Raw genomic sequence first — 14,684 nt, 5'->3', positions numbered from 1 at the left:
AACCCCCAGCATGCAAAGAGAGAGAGAGAGAGAGAACAGAACACATCACATCACCAAGAATGCAAATAAAGAACAACAACAACAACAACAACAACAAAACTTTACATCTAGGGACGTAACAAGAAGAAGAATCAACCCAAGAGTTCAGGGTGTATGTGACGGTAAGTTAAACCTCCTCGTCTTCCAGAACTCCACCGTGGGACTCGAGACCAGTGTGCCTCACAGGTGTAGCTCATTAACCGTCGCTCCACCAGCCTCGCTCTGCTCCCACTGCTCTCTGCCCCACCGGGCTCATGACAGTGTTTATGATCACAGCTCTTCAGTGCACAGGTTCCAATGAGCCTAGAAGGAGGTCAAAAATGGCCTGTGCTGTAGTTGCAATGGCTTAGGTCAATTCTATTAAGAATTCTGAATTCCAATTATATTCTAATAAAAAAAGATGATGATTTTCCTGGTATCGTAGCGGGAGAAGTACATAAGCTTATGCTTTATGCAGATGACATTTTAATATTTGTTTCTGACCCTGGTAGGTCCATACCTTGTCTCCTTGGAATAATTTACGTTTTCAGGTTTACCCTAAGTTTTCAGGGTGAATTGGTCTAAATCAGAAGCTCTTGCACTGACTGCATTTTGCCGTGCTTCAGCGTTTCACTCTGGCCCGTTCCAGTGGCCTAAGTCAGGCATTATATATTTAGGCATTTTATTTCACCCAAATTTGAATGATTTAGTGAGAGCTAATTTTGACCCCTTAATGAAAACAATTTCCTGTGATATGGATTGATGGGTTCCACTCTATATGTCGATGGCTGGAAAAGTCAATGTAATTAAAATGAGTTGTACGCCCAAACTGAATTATTTATTACAGTCTCTCCCAATACAAATAGCCTACCGCTTTCCTATTTTTAACAGTTTGACAGAATATGTAAGGTTTTTATTTGAAATGGTAAGCGACCTCGGACCTACAGGGACCTACAGGGACCTGTTGAGAAAGGCCTGCCTAATGTTTTGTTTTATTATTATGCTTTCAATCTTAGACACCAGGCTCACTGGCCACTTCCTCCTGAGCGAGCTCCCCCTTGGTAAATGATTGAACAATCTGTCTTGCCTTCAATATCACTATTGCAGAGTCTGTCTAGTAAACTGGATGGAGAGGTGAAAAAAACATCCTGTTATTCCACACTTGAATGCAGTATGGTTAAAGATTTCCCGTCTGCATAGCTTTGCCCCTTACCTCAATGCTTGTTCAAGCATATGGTTGAACCCTAAATTGTGTATTAATAAAACCCCATTTCTATGGAAGGAATTGATTAAGAAGGGTGTTATTATTTATGAAAATGGTAGTCTGAAGTCATTTGAACACATACGACAGCAGTATGGTATATCTAGATCTCAGTTTTTCCTTTATTTACAGTTATGACATTTACGTTGTACTACATTTAACGAGTTTGTTTGCCCATAAAATCTTTAAGATATTAGGTTAAACTTATTTGGCTTGCTGTCCACTGAAGAGGGGCTCGATGAAGCAGCTTCAACTCGAGCTCTGATATACCCCCCCAGTGGCTAAAAGTAGGATATGATAATTGAAGGCCAAGGTACCTGAGATGAAGGTGGAGTTTGGGGAGGTGGAGGGATACTGGAACAGCTGATGCAAGAGAGAGGTAAGCGGCTGCTTATATACTCAGGCTGTTGGTTGATTGAAAGATTAGATGGGCTCACTCCTCCCTAACTTGCGTTTAGGAACTTCATTTGGTTCTAATACACAGCTTCCTGAATCAGCAGACGTCCACAGTATGGCAATTTTGGCATATGGGAAGGGTCATGATGAAGCATCAGTGTATTAATCCTGGTTGAGGAGCTTTCTTACCTCTTAAGAAAAATTTGAGAACGAGATCTGAGCTTAACATTTGATGACGAAGAGCTTATTAACTAACCTGAGTAGTGCTGTCTCAGTACTGTGGAGAGTGTGAAAACCTGACTGGAAGCATTCGTAAAGGTCGTGTGATGACAAATAACTGTGAAGCTGAGCAGCGAACACTTTCTCGAGTAGCTTCAAGAGAAGAATTGGACTATAATTAGCCATGTCAGAAGCACACTTTTTAAGTAAGGCAGCTGGGGCCTGGTCAAGATGGCTGGAAGATGTGTTTGATGTCTTGATTAGCTCCGAGATATGGGAGATATGTATGGGAGGGTCAAATTTAGTGAAGGTGCCAGGAGTGACGGGCCAGGAGTGAGAAAGTCTTCTGAAAGGATAGAAGAGGACATAGACAGCAAACTATTATATATTAGGGGTGTAACAGTACACAAACATGATGGTTGGGTCGTACCTCGGTTTGGTACGTTTTCATGGCAAATGTATTTAAACGTACATTAAATAATCAAGACGTTAATAACAGGTTAAGTAAATAATGAATAGGCTAATATATTGCACATACAAAATGCTTCTCTCTAGAGTTAATTTCTCTAGCGAACTAACATGCTGTCGACACTAAATGCCTGAGGTCAATGTAATGCTATGTTAGATATTATTTTCAAACTGTTTTATTGATATCTTTCCACAGTTGAGAGATGTAAACAAACATACTGATCGATTGTTTCTTTTTACTGGTAGCAAACAGCGTTGCAATGGTGCACGCGCCCCATTCTGGACTGAAGTGTGGATCGCCTGTGACTTAATGTATTCGTCGTGCAAGTGCATGCACCGAACCGTGACATCCGTACCTTACGGTTTGGAATGAATACATGTACTGTTACACCCCTATTATATATTCTATTTATTATATCTTGGAAGAAGTGTAGAAATTGGACAGGTCAGTCATGTCAAATTTTTACCAGCTCTGAAAGGCCCTCATGTGCTTGTTTGTCACATCCTTACGGCTAAGTGACCAGCTGGATTCAAGAGAAGATTCTGTAAGTGGCGGATGCTCTGCCCAGGGATCTGTTACACCCTTGGTTAGAGACCTGCACGGGACAGATTTTTCCATCTCACTACCTCAAGATTCTGTCCTGCTCCCGCAAAAATATATATGTTATCTTCTCTCGCTTTCACCTGCAACATTCACATTTTGTCCCTCTCCTGCCTACAAAAGCCCACAGGTAAAAGTACCTAGACTTTTTCAGTACATTGACTGCTTCTGCCCGCTCCTCTGATAATATGGTATTTTTTCCACATGCTCCTCCATTGAATAAAATAAAAAAGAAACAGAAAATAAACAAAAATGTTTCATTTTATTTCACTGAACCGATGAACATGATATGAACAACTTTTCATAACATATATATTCAGGCCCAGTCAGAAATAGCCTAATAAAATAAAAAACTTTGATTGCTCGCGTAGACTTTTAGAGCCTATACAGAAAAACATTTATAGAAAAGCATTCCGAGACTGTTTTGCCTTTAGCAATACCTATCCAAACATTAAACAAAAGCTATTTATAGAAAATAGGCAAATCATCAATATTTAGCATCAAATAATAAAAAAAAAAAAAACTGAATTAACAAAAAAAAAAACTGTCATTCAACGCAATGAGGGCTGCAAATTAGCCCAAAAGGAAATATGAATAATTAATCATAACTGGTTATAATTAATCATAAATATTTACATTAGCAGTAAGAATTAACTTGATATAGCATAATTACTACCACAATCAACTAACCTGTTCATCCGGGGAACACTCAGAATTATTCATTCATTCTAAGAAATGTTAATTTCCGGGGGAATGGGAAATAACTTTATTACTATACAGTACTAGAGCATGTAGTCAAAATCTGCATGATTAGAGACTCTAGTTAATAAGCATGAACACAAACAACTTTAGGTGTGACAAGAACAAGACTTTATTAATTAAACACTTCGGATTAATCTAACATACACACATTCATATAGTTAAGCAATGGGAAGAGAGTGAAATTCAGCAGATCAACAGCCCCGAGCAAAACCATCAGCTTCTTTAAAAGGGGTAAGGAAGGATACTTAATGTATCAAATAATGAGACTAAGTTTGATACTTGCATGTCTCACCCATTTTAATAAAACTGCCCTGATGCAATTTGTTGAGGCTCCAGTTGATCTTTGCTGATGTGGTCTTGATAAGCGAGAACCAGTGGGAGTCAGAAGATCTTTGGTGAATGGAGCCTGGCACAAGCTTAGGGGTCCTTAGAAGACTTCTAGCTCAGCATCATCTTCCACAGGATTTCTCAGAATCAGCCCATGGTGATTAAAGATTCTTATAATATGACCAAATATGACCAGCAGTTAGTTAGGAGTAATCAGACATACTTTTCGGTATCTACGGTTTTATGTAACTGACTTAAAAAAGTTATTAAAGAAACTGAGAATTTTGACAGTACCTAAAAGCTACATCATGGTCTGATTATTGGGTGAGGGGTATTGTGGATTATTTGTTAAATATAGCAAATGATTGTGTGTCTGATCTTTCTCTCTCGCTACAAGATTAATGTGCCTCTGCTCCAGAATGAGACTGCAAAAACGTCTCGGTTACGTATGTAACCCTCGTTCCCTGAGTAGGGAACGGAGACGTTACGTCGGATGACGACGAATGGGGTTTCGCTTAGAAATCCTATCATCTTCGAGTATTAAAACACGAGCCAATGGCAATGAAATGCCATGGGTCTGCGGAATTTGCATAGCGTAACTCCTGCCCCACGCAGGGGGTATATAAGGAAGTGCGCGAGCAACATGCAGACTATGTCTTCGCTGAGGAGCCGAGACTGAACTCAGGCGTTCCAGCGGTACAGCGGAAGTGGCAGGGAGACGTAACGTCTCCGTTCCCTACTCAGGGAACGAGGGTTACATACGTAACTGAGACGTTCCCTTTCGTTGTCACTCCGAGTTACGTCGGATGACGACGAATGGGGTTCCCAGTGTAATCACGCCACCTCTCGACTGTCTTCCAGTGCCCTGCGTAAGTCTGAGCTCCCTGTCGTGAGACTGGCACGGACGAAGGACTCCTACTTAACACAGGAATACCAAGGTACACTGGGAAGCATATCTCAGTGGAAATATGCAATCATGCCCAACCCGAAGGGGGGGACTTGGAATACACATATGACCCCGAAGGGCTGCATACGGAGTAACACTGGGGTGTCCAGCCGCAGGTGGAATATTTCAACCCCAGGGGTGGCAAGGTGGCTTGCCAAGGGAAAGACACATGCTCAGAGAGGCTTACAGTGGAATACACATGTGGGGGTCGCCCGGAGGGGGAACCATGCACATGGAGGCACCTAGTCAAGCGCGAAAGCTGCCAGTGGCATAACTCTGGCGTTGACGTCGTCAGTGCTGGAGGAGACTCAGGGCTTATTAGGCTCACCTGAGGAAATATCGCACGTATCCCGTCCGTGGAGAGGAATGGCGAGCAAGCGAAGACACCTGAGCAGAATCTAGCACCGGCTAGTTGAAGCGAGTACATGAGAAGAAACTGGCTCAACTCGGAGATTGTAGAATCTCGCGAATGTGTTAGGTGTCGCCCAGCCTGCAGCTCTGCAGATGTCTGTTAGCGAGGCGCCATGCGCTAGAGCCCAAGAGGATGCCACACTCCGGGTGGAGTGGGCCGTCACACCAAGGGGGCACGGTCGACCTTGCTGCTGGTAAGCCAAAGCAATGGCGTCCACTATCCAGTGAGACAACCTTTGCTTGGAGAGAGCCTTTCCCTTCAGCTTCCCACCATGACAGACAAAGAGCTGGTCTGAGGTCCTGAAACACTGCGTTCTGTCTACGTAAGCACGAAGGGCGCGTACTGGACAGAGCAATGCCAAGGCTGGGTCTGCCTCCTCCAAGGGCAGCGCTTGCAGGTTCACCACCTGGTCTCTAAAGGGTGTGGTGGGAACCTTGGGCACATATCCAGGCCGGGGTCTCAGGATCACGTGAGAGTTAGCCGGCCCGAATTCCAGGCACGCTTCGTCAACCGAAAATGCCTGCAGGTCCCCTACCCTCTTGATGGAGGCCAATGCAACCAGGAGCGCTGTCTTCATTGACAGGAACTTAAGCTCCACTGATTGCAGAGGCTCAAAGGGAGCACTCTGCAGGGCAGTTAAAACCACTGAGAGGTCCCAAGAGGGAACGAGAGGAGGGCGGGGAGGATTTAGTCTCCTCGCTCCTCTCAGGAACCTGATGATCAGGTCGTGCTTCCCCAGAGACTTACCTTCAACTGCATCGTGATGTGCGGCAATAGCGGCAACATACACTTTCAGGGTGGAGGGAGACAGCCTTCGCTCCAACCCTTCTTGCAGGAAGGAAAGCACGACACTGATCGGGCATTTCGTGGGTTCTTGCTGTTTAGAAGAACACCAGTTGACGAAGAGGTTCCACTGCAACGCATAGGCATGTCTCGTGGACGATGCTCTAGCGGAAGTGATGGTAGCCACCACCGCTGGTGGTAGGGTACTCAAACCTACCTCCTCCCGTCCAGGAGCCACACGTGGAGGTTCCAAAGATCGGGACGAGCGTGCCAAAGGGTGCCCCGTCCCTGAGAAAGCAGGTCCTTCCTCAGAGGAATTGGCCAGGGAGGAGCTGTCGCGAGGAGATTTTAGTTCTGGGAACCAGGTGCGGTTGTGCCAATACGGGGCAACCAATATTACCTGCTCCTCGTCCTCCCTGATCTTGCGCAAAGTCTGCGCAAGGAGGCTCACTGGGGGAAACGCATACTTGCGTAGGCCCCGCGGCCAGCTGTGCGCCAGTGCATCCGTGCCGAGCGTGCCCTCGGACAGGGAATAAAACAGGTCGCAGTGGGACGAGTCGTGGGAGGCAAACAGATCTACCTGTGCGTCTCCGAACTGATCCCAAATCAGCTGGACCGACTGGGGATGGAGTCGCCATTCTCCAGCGAGAGGCCGAACTCGAGACAGCTCGTCGGCCGCCTGGTTCAGGTGTCCCGGGATATAAATGGCTCGAAGCGACCTCAGATGCTCCTGACTCCATATGAGGAGGTGGCGGGCGAGTTGCGACATACGGCGGGAGCGTAGACCACCTTGATGGTTGATGTACGCTACTGTGGCGGTATTGTCTGATCGGACTAGTACGTGTTGACCCTTGAGCAACGCTCGGAAGCGGTGCAGGGCAAGGCGTACGGCCAGCAACTCGAGGCAATTGACATGCAAAAGGCGCTGAGGACCTGTCCAGGAACCTGCAGCAGCATGTCCATTGCACATGGCACCCCAGCCCGTGGTGGAGGCATCTGTGGAGACAACAACATGCCTGGAAGCTCATTCTAAGGGCACTCTAGCCCGTAGAAAATTGAGGTTCGACCACGGGGTGAAGGTCTGACGGCAGGTCGGAGTCACTGGGACTCGGAGCGTGCCGTGTTGCCATGCCCACCTCGGGACTCGATCGTGAAGCCAAAGCTGAAGCGGTCTCATATGAAGCAATCCGAGCGGCGTTACTGCGGCTGCGGATGCCATATGCCCCAGGAGCCTCTGAAATAGTTTCAGTGGAACCGCATTCTTGCCCTTGAATTGGCGAAGACAAGTCAGCAGTGACTACGCGCGCTCGCTCGTAAGCTGCGCGCACATGGCGACCGAGTCGATCTCCATACCGAGAAAAGAGATCCTCTGCACGGGGCAGAGTTTGCTCTTCTCCCAGTTGACCCGAAGGCCCAGACGAGCTAGGTGCCGGAGCACAAGGTCCCTGTGTTCGCAAACCTGGTCTCGAGAGTGAGCTAGGATCAGCCAGTCGTCGAGATAGTTCAGGATGCGAACCCCGTGTTCGCGTAGGGGAACAAGGGCTGCCTCGACAACCTTCGTGAAGACGCGAGGAGACAGGGCTAACCCGAAAGGGAGAACCGCGTACTGTATGCCTGTCCCTCGAAAGCAAACCGTAGAAACGGTCTGTGTCGAGGAAAAATGGAGACATGGGAGTAGGCGTCCTTCAGGTCGATCGCTGCAAACCAATCCTGCGGCCGCACGCATTTGAAAAAGCGTTTGGCCGTGAGCATCTTGAACGGCGTCCTCTTTTTTGAAGGGAGCGGTTCAAGACGCGCAGGTCCTGGATTGGTCGTAACCCACCGGATTCTTCGGTACAATAAAGTAGGGGCTGTAAAACCCAGACTTCATTTCGGCTGGAGGGACAGTCTCGATCGCACCCCTCGCCAGTAGGGTAGCGACCTCCGCTCTCATGACAGGGGCATTGCCACCGGCCATAGTGAGCGGATTCCCCTGAGGCGGGGAGGAGACCACGCGAACTGAATCACGTAGCCGAGCCTGATGGTTCTCCGACCCGGCGGGACAGTCCGGAAAGCTCTAGCCAGGCCTCCAGAAACTGCGCCAGCGGGGTTATTCGAACCACAGACGTACTGTCGGGGGTGCAGCGAGGCGGAATGACCGGCCCAGGCGTGGGTGGCATAGCGGCCCGGTGCGGGGGCACGGCCATAAACCGCGTCCTGCCAGAGGAGGCCAGGGGAGGACCAGCGTCCCACGGGGGCGTGCTCTGGCAGGGGTCTGGCGACAGAGGGGGATGAGAGGAGCGTGGCCCGTGGGCGGCGCGTGCTGTCATCCACAGCCTCTTGGGGCTCAGAGAAAGAGCATTAGTTCTTTTGTAGAGATCTTCACCCAGCCCTCAAGCGGGGGAAGGAGTGGTCCTGCTACCAGCTCCTGAAGAACTGAGCCCTAACTCCAAGCTGCCTGTCTCAGGTTTGTGCTGCTCAGCCAGGTGTAAGCCGGCTAAGGGGCAGAGACAGGCGGTGCCAGCCTCCAGCGACCCCCTTGTGCTCAGGCCAGTGAAGGCTCGAGGGAGGAGCCGCAAGGAGGCGGCGTCGGTGGGAAGCAGACTAAGCAGACCACACCGACGGATGACCGTCAGTGCAGAAGCCTCAGTCTGCTTGTGGATTGATCGAAGACTGTTGGGCGCAGTCCTCAACCACCCCGCCGACCAGGCTGCCCGCCTCAAGGTGCTGCTTAGGCTGGTGTGGCAGTCTAAGGGGCGGAGACGGGCAGCGCCGCCCTCCTGCGGCTTCCTCCTGCTCAGGTCCGTTTGCAGGCCAGAGGGGAGCAGCAGCATGGAGGGGGGCTTGGCGGGAAGCAGACTGAGGAGGCCGCACGGATGGATGACCATCGGTGCCGGACCCGAGTCTGCTTCAGGTGGTCGAAGCCACACCGCCAAAGAGCTCAGCCTGGGACATGGGGGAGCTGAGAAAATGAATTCTCAGACCCTGCCACATCAACCTGGCTAAGCCCATGTCTGGACCACATAATGGACATCACCTGACCCAGGATCACGCAGGTACCGATGTCACCCGAGAGCGAGGTCAGTAGTGTGCGTGGCGGAACAACCAGGCCGGGCATGGGAGGCATAGCGTCCCAGCATAGGGGCGTGGTTAGAATTTCCGCGTTCTGCCAGGGTTGGCCAGGGAAGGACTAGCGTTCCACTGCGGCCGGTTCGACAGAACTCCCGGGACAGCACTGCATCGAAGGCGCAGGCGACACACAGCACTGCATGACCGTGCCACTATAGTGACAGGGAACATACAGACCATGATCGCCGTGCGATCGAAAGCAGCGAAGGCGGAGGACACCCGCGGGCCGCGAAAGTCACGTGGAGTCTCGCGCAGCGCAGGCGTCCTGATGCACGTCCGGGAGAAGCTTACAGCGCTCGGGGGGAGGGCGGGGCCACTCCAGCCGATGCTTTCAGCTGCCCGGGAAAGCATGGCTGACAGCTCTGGATCGGCCCCGGCAACGATGGCACTCCCGTGGGAGGCAACGCAGTCGAAACTTCATTTCCAGAGGAATCAAGCCCGCCTTGTGATGCTGTGAGTGCATGGTCTGCGATGTGGAGGGGGGTGTGGCCCGAGGAATTGAATCGTCGGTTGTTGTGCCACACCAAACCCTCAGATCACCCTGGCCACCAGCCAAAGTATCCCTTCTCGAGGAAGAGATAAATTGGGGTGTGGCAGAGGGGACTCTACTCACATGGAGATCATTGAGTCTTGATCTATAAACATCGCGATGGTCATGTTCCCGCAATGAAAACATGACTCATCAACGAGCGCTGCCAAGCGTGATGAAGCCCAACACGCAAAACAGCGCTCGCGACCGTTAGGCAGATGACTGACGCACACACATCCAGAAAATACACGGGCGAACCGTCTTGAAAAAGACGTGCCGCGTGCAGCTCTTTTTAGAGAGTGGAAAAGCTCAGCAGAGTGCTGAAGCACCCAGGGAGAAACACACTCACTGTCGGCAGATTACTGCACAAATCAGCAGCAGGAAATGCGATCTCGCTGGAAGCGCCGTCACACCAACACACTGAAGAGCCGCTCGTCTCGAAGAGATTTGAGATGACACTCAAAAGGCTTGTGGAGTGAAGTACTGAACTTGGCTCCGAAGCGAAAACATAGTCTGCATGTTGCTCGCGCACTTCCTTATATACCCCCTGCGTGGGGCAGGAGTTACGCTATGCAAATTCCGCAGACCCATGGCATTTCATTGCCATTGGCTCGTGTTTTAATACTCGAAGATGATAGGATTTCTAAGCGAAACCCCATTCGTCGTCATCCGACGTAACTCGGAGTGACAACGAAAGGGAACTGAAAGCTCTCTCCGATGGTGCGCTGGAAGCTGGGATGCAGAGAACTTGACACATTCATTTGCTTTATCTTGGAAACTCCTGACATCATCTTCAACACCACTGGAGGACATCCTTGGGCCTGTATGCTCCTGATCTGTCCAACTTGACCTTTAATTATCTTGCTATTTTTAAAGCTAACGGCACGTCGCTGTTCATGGTATCAGCCTACTCCCGTTCCGCGAAGTCTTGAAAAGAAGCCTTTATCATGGCTTTATCAGCCTTTAATTATGATCAATCATTTTGAACTGATTTAGTTTGGGAGTGAGGAATATTGCTATTTTGTAGAGCATGTAAATGCCATTTGCTGATAAAAATTGTTCAGTGACATTAGTTCGTCCAGACATTGACATTGCTGTGTGAAGAAGTCTGTCGCTAACCGCACCTCTACAATCTGTTGTTAAAACAATATAAAGACAGCCAGATGTGCAATAATTCGTGGAGGGAAATTGCGTGTGGAAGTGTACATGCCGATCTACTGCGCATGTGTGGAACACGTCCGCCGAGCGCACCCCTGCAAACACTTTCAGTAGTATAAATACAAGTAGTCCACGTGCTATCCGCAGCTGTCCGTGTACGCGTCCGAACTGAAGTAAAACCGAGGCTTCAGTCTTACGGACCACGGCAGAACTAGAGATGCACTCAAGGCTGTATTGTCTGACTCCAAGCCATTGGTTGCATCTTTGAACGGCTTAAAAAAAAAGTCACCAGGGTTTTGAGAATATTCTTGTTGATGCACCCTACTTTGTCATACTGTGTTTTATCCAGTATGATTGTTGCAATGTCATCATACTGTTGAGAAACAGAATCTTGCATTTCAAAAATAGAATTCCATCTTTCTTTAGAGACTTGCTGAGCTTGACTTCAGGCCAGAATATTTGAAGTAGGTGACTAGTTTTTTTTCACATCTTCCAGAAGATGGCTACCTTCGAGTGTTTTAGCCATCACATCATATCAGAATGCATGTGTAAGAATGACATTGAGTACGTGAGCAGTACAGTTCAGTCTTGTCAAGTCAAGTCAAGTCAAGTTTATTTATATAGCGCTTTTCACAATACAGATTGTATCAAAGCAGCTTCACAGTATTAAATTAAAATAATACATCAATGTTTGTCTTGTGAAGCAGCGTAAAGCTGCCACTATGTTCACTCTTCTGTCAACGACGAAGACAAGGTTTTTTTGCCTGTGAACTACCTATTACAAAAACTCTGAGATTTTGAAATAAGAGAGCTCAAATGTTTTTGAAATGCTGCATCGAACAGGGTTGCAAAGAGCACCCTTGACACCAAGTCATAAGTTGTATATGTAACGTATTGTGATAGGAAGGAGGTTTTCCTAGAGATTTCTGTCCAGATGTCAGTTGTCAATGTGCAACCATATTGTATCAGTTATGTCATCAAACACAGCTCTTCTTAGTGTTTGTGCCCTTTTACTCAGATAGCTTGACAATGTTGTTGGATGAGGCAACATCTGTCACAATCTCTGTTCCAATCTTGGCTGCTGTCAACGAGGACACTTTCAATTGATTTGCATAAATCACATTGAAGTTTGTCCTTTCGAAACTGTGCAGACATTATGCTTCAAGTTCCAGACTTGTGCCCATTACATGTGCATATCTTGCTGTATTTGTCACAACACGCAAAAGGAAGGTGCCTTCCCTAGCTGGCATAATATCAGATTTTCCTTTGGTTGGTTTTGTGTGTTTCCTTTAATAACAAACTGAATCTGCAGCACGAAGGGATCCACGTGGGATAAAGCAAAACAAAATCCTGATCCTGAATTCTTTTCTGGGGGTGGGGGGTTGCGGTGGTGGACACATATGCAGGGTTATTATGAAAAGAAAAAAAAGTGCTGAGGCATTGGCAATATTAACTCTACTGCCCTGCCAGATGTTGTGTTGTTACTCTGGTGGTCGCATTATCAAAAAAGCAAACAAGAACATTGAGAATTTTGTCCATGTTCTGGCTAGAGGCTTCATCAATATTCAGCGAAAAGATGCAGCTTTTGAGCTTCTCGGACAGACGCTTCTTAAACTCTGGTGTAATGCCTTGTGTATTTACATAACTGGCATGCTGATTTGAAAAAGACAGCATATTGTCTGCAGCTAATTTTTTACACAGATTTACAAGCGGTTGAGAGATCGTGAATGATAAATTGTGTTCTGCAATAAATATGCACACCCGTATTTTCAAGTCACAAACATGGTCAGTCTATGACGGTTCGTCAGCTGTGTTGCTCCCGGTAATCGTGTGTTGGAGAGCGCGGACAGCTCCACTATGACAGGGGTCTAATTCGTGACGTGGTAGATCTTTTTAACTGCAAGTTGCATACATTAGCTTTCTCGAGCACAACGTGCAGAATCAAGCACCTGGTTCTCTTAATTTCTTACACCAGCTACCAAAATTGCCATCTATCTACCTATTTCTTCTATCCATGCCCAACACCATTTATTTTGAAGTCCTTAATCAATTAGGACGTCTTGCCCAGGCTTCATAAACGTACTCTCCATCCTGCCGACTATGTTTGCTTGCTACTCTCCAACGTGACGTCTTCGCTCCGGCATCTATACATAATAGGACTCGGTTGCAGCTAGATCTCAACCACACTTTTTCCAAGACCCGCCACATTCTACTTCTGATTGGCTAGTAATGTTAGTTTGGTTGAGAGTGAAAGCTGTGTTCCTCTCATACCACTGGTAGGCGAACTCATGAACTCAAACGTGATATCAACAAGTTTTTTTAAATGTAGGACTATCTTTTTTTTTTTTTCGCAGCCAAACGCTGGACATTTAGCACGGTGCCGGAAACTTTAAGCCCTGGATCCAACTGTGTCATGCTCAGACATTTTGGCTCAGTGTGGTAGTCTACTTTCCGCCACATGGACCACGACAGAAAGAGTTAGCCTCCAACTTTGCTCCTGTAAATAATTTTTATTAGGGGTTCAAGCACGTAGTGCTGAAATCTTATTGTTATTGTTAATTTTCCCATGATGCAGCATTTTTGAGCAAACTTTGAGGGCTGGTAGTACTCACACCGCCTACAACGTCACCAAGGCCCGTCCGATCTGCCAGCGGTCAAAAGTACGAAATGGCTCATAACTCCTAAACCGTTAGACGTAGGCTCAAGTGTCCTATATCGTTGGAATTTGGATTTGCTCCAAGGCAAATTTTCGGGTATTTGGGTTTTTTCCAAAAACCTACTTTTGCAAACTAGTCCTAGATTTTTGGCCCAACCTGAACCAAACCCAGAACCGAACCAAAAAAGTGGAAATTTCGGATCACGGTCCCTGAGGGCCGCTAAAACGTTCGAAGTGGTAGGAGCCTCTTTTACTAAATTGGCTATAACTCGTGAAGTAAATGAGATATCTTCACCAAACTCGGTACACATATGTATGAGTTCAATCTGAGGTCACAGTAAAAAAATTGGTATGCAGTGTCTTGGTCTAAGGTGCCATGTATGCCTATGAGGACATTGGCGTATCTCGAAAAACATGGCCGCCATCGGCCAATGAAGTTTGAGCACCTATTAGACAAGGTTAACGGAGGCCGATCGGAACGAAACACGATGGGCGAACATGCCCATTGAGTTTCATTCCGATCGGCCTCCGTTAACCTGTGGTAAACCCCGGAGTCCCGTGAATCATTTTATTCTCCCGCAACCCACACACACATGACCGCCTGCTCTCCTCCATCACATCTTGTCCCCCATTCCATTCACCTGGCTTCTTTTCAACTGCCTTCATCCCACCCTAATACAGATAGGAGAGCTCATTTTAAATCTCTTCAACCCTTACCAGAAGGTGTTGCTTGCAAATTCTACCAGGGTCATCTCTTAGTCTTGGCCCATTTTATGGGGAGTTTCCTTGGCAGATGTCTGCGCTTCGTAAGCGTGTACGGTAATGTGGCTGATGTGAGCTCTGCAGTTCTTTTGAGCAAACTTGGTGTTTTCAGGTGGGTGGCATTTCGCATGACTGTGTTGGTGTGTGTCATCCACTGGTGCTTAGAAATGCCTCTGGCAGTCATGAAGAATGAAAGAGAATGTGTGCTATAAGAAATGACAGACTGCCTCGACCCGAATTCCACTTCAAGATAGATGGTTGAAAATTGTAATTTCCCA

This window comes from Rutilus rutilus (genome assembly GCF_951802725.1).
Source record: "Rutilus rutilus genome assembly, chromosome: 15".
Lineage (NCBI taxonomy): Eukaryota > Metazoa > Chordata > Actinopteri > Cypriniformes > Leuciscidae > Rutilus > Rutilus rutilus.
The sequence above is the reverse complement of the archived record's forward strand: the minus strand, read 5'-3'. Positions refer to the sequence as shown.